The following is a 5,628-nucleotide window of genomic DNA, read 5'->3' on the forward strand; positions in this document are numbered from 1 at the left end:
ACACTGACAACTGAGCCTGTCACCATTTCCCAGATGCTGGAAGAAGACATGGGGTTCCAGGGTCAGAGACAAAGGAATTTACAACTCTCCCCAAGGCGAGCACACGCTTCACGTTCCCAGGGGACCCTGTGCCCTCCCAGCCCTGTCCTGGTGATGGGATGCTGAAAGGTCCCCAGGGAGCCCATTTCTCCTCCAGCCTGGACTACGGAACTCCCGGGGCCTTACTTAGGCCTCCTGTCAGACCCGTCTCCTGAGAACTAACCCTGCCGGGGAGGCGTGTGTGCCTGGGCATGAAGACCTCATCCGCCAGCCTGTGCTCATGGCTCTGCCCCAGCATTCAGGAGGCGCCTGCATGGGGTGGGGGCTTCCCAGGTGGCGCAGAGGTAAAGAGCCTGCCTGCCAGCGCAGGGGATGCAGGAGGCTGCGGGTCCAAGTCTTGGGTCGGAAGGCCCGCTGGAGCAGGAGCTGCCAGCCCGCTCAAGTGTTCCGGTATGCAGAATCCCATGGACCTAGGAGCCTGGAGGACTGCAGTCCATGGGATCGCGAAAAGGCGAATACGACTGAGCATGCGCACAGGCGGAAGCCTTCAAGGAACAGGCGCTCGATAACTGGGGGAGAAGGAAGGCGTCCAGGCAGCAGGGAACCGCCTCCTGTGCCCTCCCCAGCGGTGGGTGCCATCAGGCCACTTCCCACCTCTTTCTTCCTCCTCATCTCCTTCCAGGGTGCACTCCCCAGCAGGGCATTCAGTGTGTGTGTGTGTGTGTATGTGTGTGGCACGCGCACACTTGAGCCCCTGTGCGGATGCCCAAAGGAAAGGGTCCCACGTGGGAGGGGTGGGCAGGGTACCCCAGGACCTCAGGCCGTCTGGTTCCCAGAGCAAACCCCACGGCAGGGCTGAAGCCCGGCCTCGGAGCCTGGAAGCCTGCCTTCCCCTCTGCGAGGGGCTCTCCTGGCCTGTTTCCTAACTGTCCCGTGAGGGCTTGGACAAGGACTGCTCAGGAGGCTCAGGGCGCTCACTGCGCTGACTCTCCCTCCTGGGGGCTGGGGGTGCGCTGCAGGCTCTCAGCCCTCCCCGCGCGCCTCGGGACGGGGTGCGGGGTGAGCCGCCAGGGGGCGGGGCCTCGGTCACCCCTCCCACGCGGCCGCACCGCGCACGCGCGTCCCCCTCCCGCCCCGCGCGCGCCGCCAACGGCCCCTCTGGTCGTGACCGGCCGCCGGCCCCCCAGTCGGCTGCGCTGGGGCCTGTGTCCCCTGGAGCTCCGACTCCGCCCCCGCCGCAGCCAGGCCGGCCGCCGAGCGCTGGGCCGGGTGCTCCTGGAGAGCAGGAGGCAGGCCAGTCCCCGCGCAAACCCCCAGCCCTCCGTCTGGACCCCAGGGCCCGGCTGGGTGAGTCGCTGGACGCCGACTCGGCAGGGAGAAGGGGAGGCCACCACGTCCCCGCGCCCTCTGCCCACGTTGCTTGTCTTTCTGACAGCACCCCAAGACTGAGGTCCGGCCTGTCCCCGCGGGCAGGCCTGGCTGGTGGCCAAGGGTCAGAGGGAGCCGCGGAGAAGGGCGCCCAGCACCCCTATGGGCGAGAGTTGGGGGGCAGTTACTGTTAATAGTGAGCCCTCTCGTCACTCAGTGATGTCACCCCACTTTGTAGATGAGCAGCGGTCCCAGCACTCAAGGTCATTCAAGTCTAAGTGACCAAGTCCAGCCGTGACTGGGGCGGTCAGAATCATGGCTCTTCACGTTCACTGAGCCCACGCTGAGACCTTGTCCTGGGGGACTCCCCCAGACAGGGGACCTCCTGAGTCCAAGCACTTTGGGTGTCTTCCTCTCCCTGCTTTAACCCCAGCACCGTCTCCCAAGGTCAGAGTCACTGATCCTGTTTTCAGTGGAGGAAACTGAGGCTCAGAGAGTCACCGCGTGAGCTGGCCTGTCACGGGCCGTGACGTGGCCCCGCTGTGGGTTTGAGTCCAGGCCAACCTGGCCCCAAAGGCTGTCCTTGCACAGGAGCCTGAGGCTCTGAGTCCGGCCTTGGAGGTGAGTCCATTGTGGATGGGGGTGACGGGGTAGGGAGGAACTTGGGAGGGTCCCTTGGGGAGGAAGGCAGTAGGAAGCCTGGGGTGGGGATGAGAGGTGCTCACAGGGGAGGGTGTCTGGACCAGACCACACAGGACTCTGAGTGTGGGGCCAGGGGTCAGAGGTCACTGCAGGGTGAGGGGGACAAGGTACAGGCTGTCTGGTCAGAACCCCCACTTCCTAGCTCCTAGATTCAGAGGTGTTTTGGTGGACCTGTGTTCCAGCCCGTATAGCATAGATCCCAGAGAACCCCCCAGAGACACGGAGGCGGCCTCTATCTCCTCCTGTGCTCAGTGGAGGCTGTGCAGTCCTCCTCCTCCTCTCAGGGAGGGGCCTGCTGCCCTGAGGGCCCAGGGGGGCTTCTCGTCAAAGCCCTTCGGGTGCCGTCTGGACCAGAGAGGTCCAAGTGAGGGGCCAGGGGGATCAGCAGGGCACTCTGGCCCTTGTCGCTCTTCTGATGTCCAGGCTGACATGGATGCAGGGCGTCCCTCACCTGCTGGTTGGAGAGCAGCGAGAAGCTGGCGTGGCAGACCCTGAGACCCAGCCCTCATGTGCCCGAGGCTGCCAAGGGCGTGTGGAGCTGAAGACGAGGGCTGCTGGAGGCCGAGGGCTGTGGGGATGCTGAGGACAGAACGTCTACTCCTGGCCCCCGAGGAGTGGAGGATCAGCAGCGCCCAGACTCCGCAGGGCGCCCCGTGCCAGCGTCCACCTCCAGGGGCTTCTAGGAGCTGGGGCGTCTTGGTCCCCTCTGGGTATGGAGGGAGTGAAGTACGCTGGAACTGGGAGGGGCTGTCCCAGAGAAGGGGTGGGGCAGTCATCTCCTCCCCCTGGCCACGAGGGGGGCCAAGCTCATGTTGGAAAAGCTCACGTTGATCCTCTCCGCTTGGGCCTGGAGTGCGCACCGAACAGGTGAGCACCTCCCCAGCCGCTGATTCCAGGCCCTCTCCTTAGCTGATCCCAGATCTGGGATGGGAGCTTCTGCGGGTCCTGGGCTCCGTGTTGGGGAACTGGTGGCTGGATGGAAGGACTGGCTTTGCCGTTGTCAGATCTGACGGACGGATGCTCCTGAGTGCCCACGGGCATAGGCACCAGGGACCCAAGCCTGGAAGGTGTGAGGGAAGCACCCAGAGGCAGAGCCTGGTGGTGGTGGGTAGGGCCTGTGACGTGGGCAGTGCCCCTTTGCAGACTTCAGCAGGTCCTCTTGTTTTCAGATCACAGACAGCACCTGAGGCTGTGGTCTGTGAGGGGCCGGGTCAGCCCGTCCATGGCAGCCACCAAAGCCTGGGGGCTGGCAAGGTTCAGGGTGAAACTGTAGTCTGGGAGAGACCTGGACTGCCAGTTGGGGTGAAAAGTGCCCGGTAGCCTAGTCCACTCCAATCTATGATTGTTGTCCACCCAACAATGCATATCTGGAGAGAGGCCCTGGCTGTTTGTCGGGGGCTGGTGAGATGATGCCCTTGATTAGATAGGCAAAGAAGAGCAAAATAAACCCAAGGTTAGCAGAACAAAGTAAATAATGAAATTTAGAGCAGTGATAAACAGAATAGAGGATCACTCGAGAAAATCAGTGACACCAATAGTTCTTTCTTTTAAAGACTTAAAAAATGGACAACATGGGACAATTGTATGTCAACAAGTTGCTTAACCTAAATGAAATGGATGAATTCCTAGAAACACACAAGCTAGCAAAACTGACTCAAGAAGAAATGGAAAGTCTGAGTAGACCTCTTATAAGTAAACAAACTGAAGCAGTAATAAGAACCCAACAGGAAAAACCCAGAACCTGATGCCTTCATTGGTGTTTTGTCTCAGATACTTAAAGATAGAAAACAGATCCTAAATTCTTCAAAAAGTACAATACAAGCAAACACTTTTAAACTCATTTTGTGATGATATTAACATAACTTCAAAGATTCTGTAAAGAGAATAGGAACATAAAGAAAGCTGAGTACTGAAAAATGGATGTTTTTGAACTGTGGTGTTGGAGAAGATTCTTGAGAGTCCCTCGGACTGCAAGGAGATCCAACCAGTCCATCCTAAAGGAAATCAGTCCTGAATGTTCATTGGAAGGACTGATGCTGAAGCTGAATCTCCAATACTTTGGCCATCTGATGTGAAGAACTGACTCATTGGAAAAGACCCTGATACTGGGAAAGATTGAAGGCGGGAGGAGAAGGGGACAACAGAGAATGGGATGTTGGATGGCAACATGGACTCGGCAGACATGAGTTTGAGCAAGCTCCAGGAGTTGGTGATGGACAGGGAAGCCTGGTGGGCTGCAGTTCATGGGGTCGCAAAGAGTCAGACGTGACTGAGCGACTGAACTGAACTGAAAGATGCCATAAGAAAAGACATCTGTAGGCGAAAATCCATTAGAAAGATGCAAAAATCTTCCGCAAAAGGCTGGCAGGCAGAACCCAGCAGCATATTGAAGGAACCGTATAGTCATCTCCAGTGCTATCTCAGGAACGAGCAGGGCTGTTCAGCACAGTTAATCGGTGTCATACACCACCTCAATAAAAACACGTGGTCATCTCCACTGATGTAGAAAAAGCATTTAGAACTTTGAGTAAACGCACGCTTTTTTTTTTTTAATAGCTGCTCTCAATAAAGTAGAAATAGAAGAGCGTTTCCTTCACATGATTTAGGATATTTGAGAAAAACACGTACATCACACTTGGGAGAAAGGCTGAAAGTTCTCTCCCTAAGGATGGGAGTAAGTCAGTGATGCCCACTTTTGCTTTTCATTTCAAAATGGTAATGAATTAGCAAGACATCTATCAATAGATACATAGATAGATGTCTTGCTTAGATGGTATAAAATTCGTTTGCAATGTGGGAGTCCTGGGTTCGATCCCTGAGTCAGGAAGATCCCCTGGATAAGGAATGGCAACCCACACCAGTATTACTACCCGGAGAATGGCGTGGGCAGAAGACCCTGGTGGGCTACATACAGTCCATGGGGTTGCAAAGAATCTGACATGATGGGGCAACTAACACTTTCACTTTCATATCAATAGAATTGAGAAATAAATCCAGGCAATTGATTTTGAACTTGTATATCAAGATCACTCATAAGAGAAAAACAGTCTTTTCAGCAAATGGTCTGGGGAAACCGAATGCCCACATGCCACAGAACGAGGATGGAGCCTTACCTCACATCAAAGAAAAACTAATTATGGAACAAGGACCTAAATTTAAGACCTAAAATGGAACCATCTTAGAAGAAAACATAGGGATAAATCTCATACCCTTAATGTGATATTTAATAGAATGGCAATTATACAAGAGACAAAAAAAAAAAAGAAAAATTGGACTTTATCAAAACGAAAACCTTTTGTGAATGAAAGGGCAATCTCAAAAGACTATAAAGAAGACCCAAATAATGGTATAAAATATTGGCAAATAATAAATCTTCTAAAGGTCTTGTATCCAGAATACATAAAGGACTTTTACACAAGAGCATAGACACAGCATCATTGCAAATAATAGACATTTCTCCAAAGGAGATACACACATGGCCCATGAAGCACGTGGAAGGATGATCAGCATCACCAGGTG

General features: G+C 55.0%; 1 long non-coding RNA gene across 1 annotated transcript; it reads left to right on the top strand.

Moving 5' to 3' along the window:
* LOC108637172 lies at window positions 1,172-4,068 on the top strand. Its single transcript, XR_001918873.1, has 3 exons — window positions 1,172-1,386; window positions 1,855-2,028; window positions 2,533-4,068. It is a non-coding gene; the product is annotated as an uncharacterized LOC108637172 (long non-coding RNA).

The sequence above is a fragment of the Capra hircus genome, chromosome 11 (genome assembly GCF_001704415.2).
Source record: "Capra hircus breed San Clemente chromosome 11, ASM170441v1, whole genome shotgun sequence".
Taxonomy (NCBI): Eukaryota; Metazoa; Chordata; class Mammalia; order Artiodactyla; family Bovidae; genus Capra; species Capra hircus.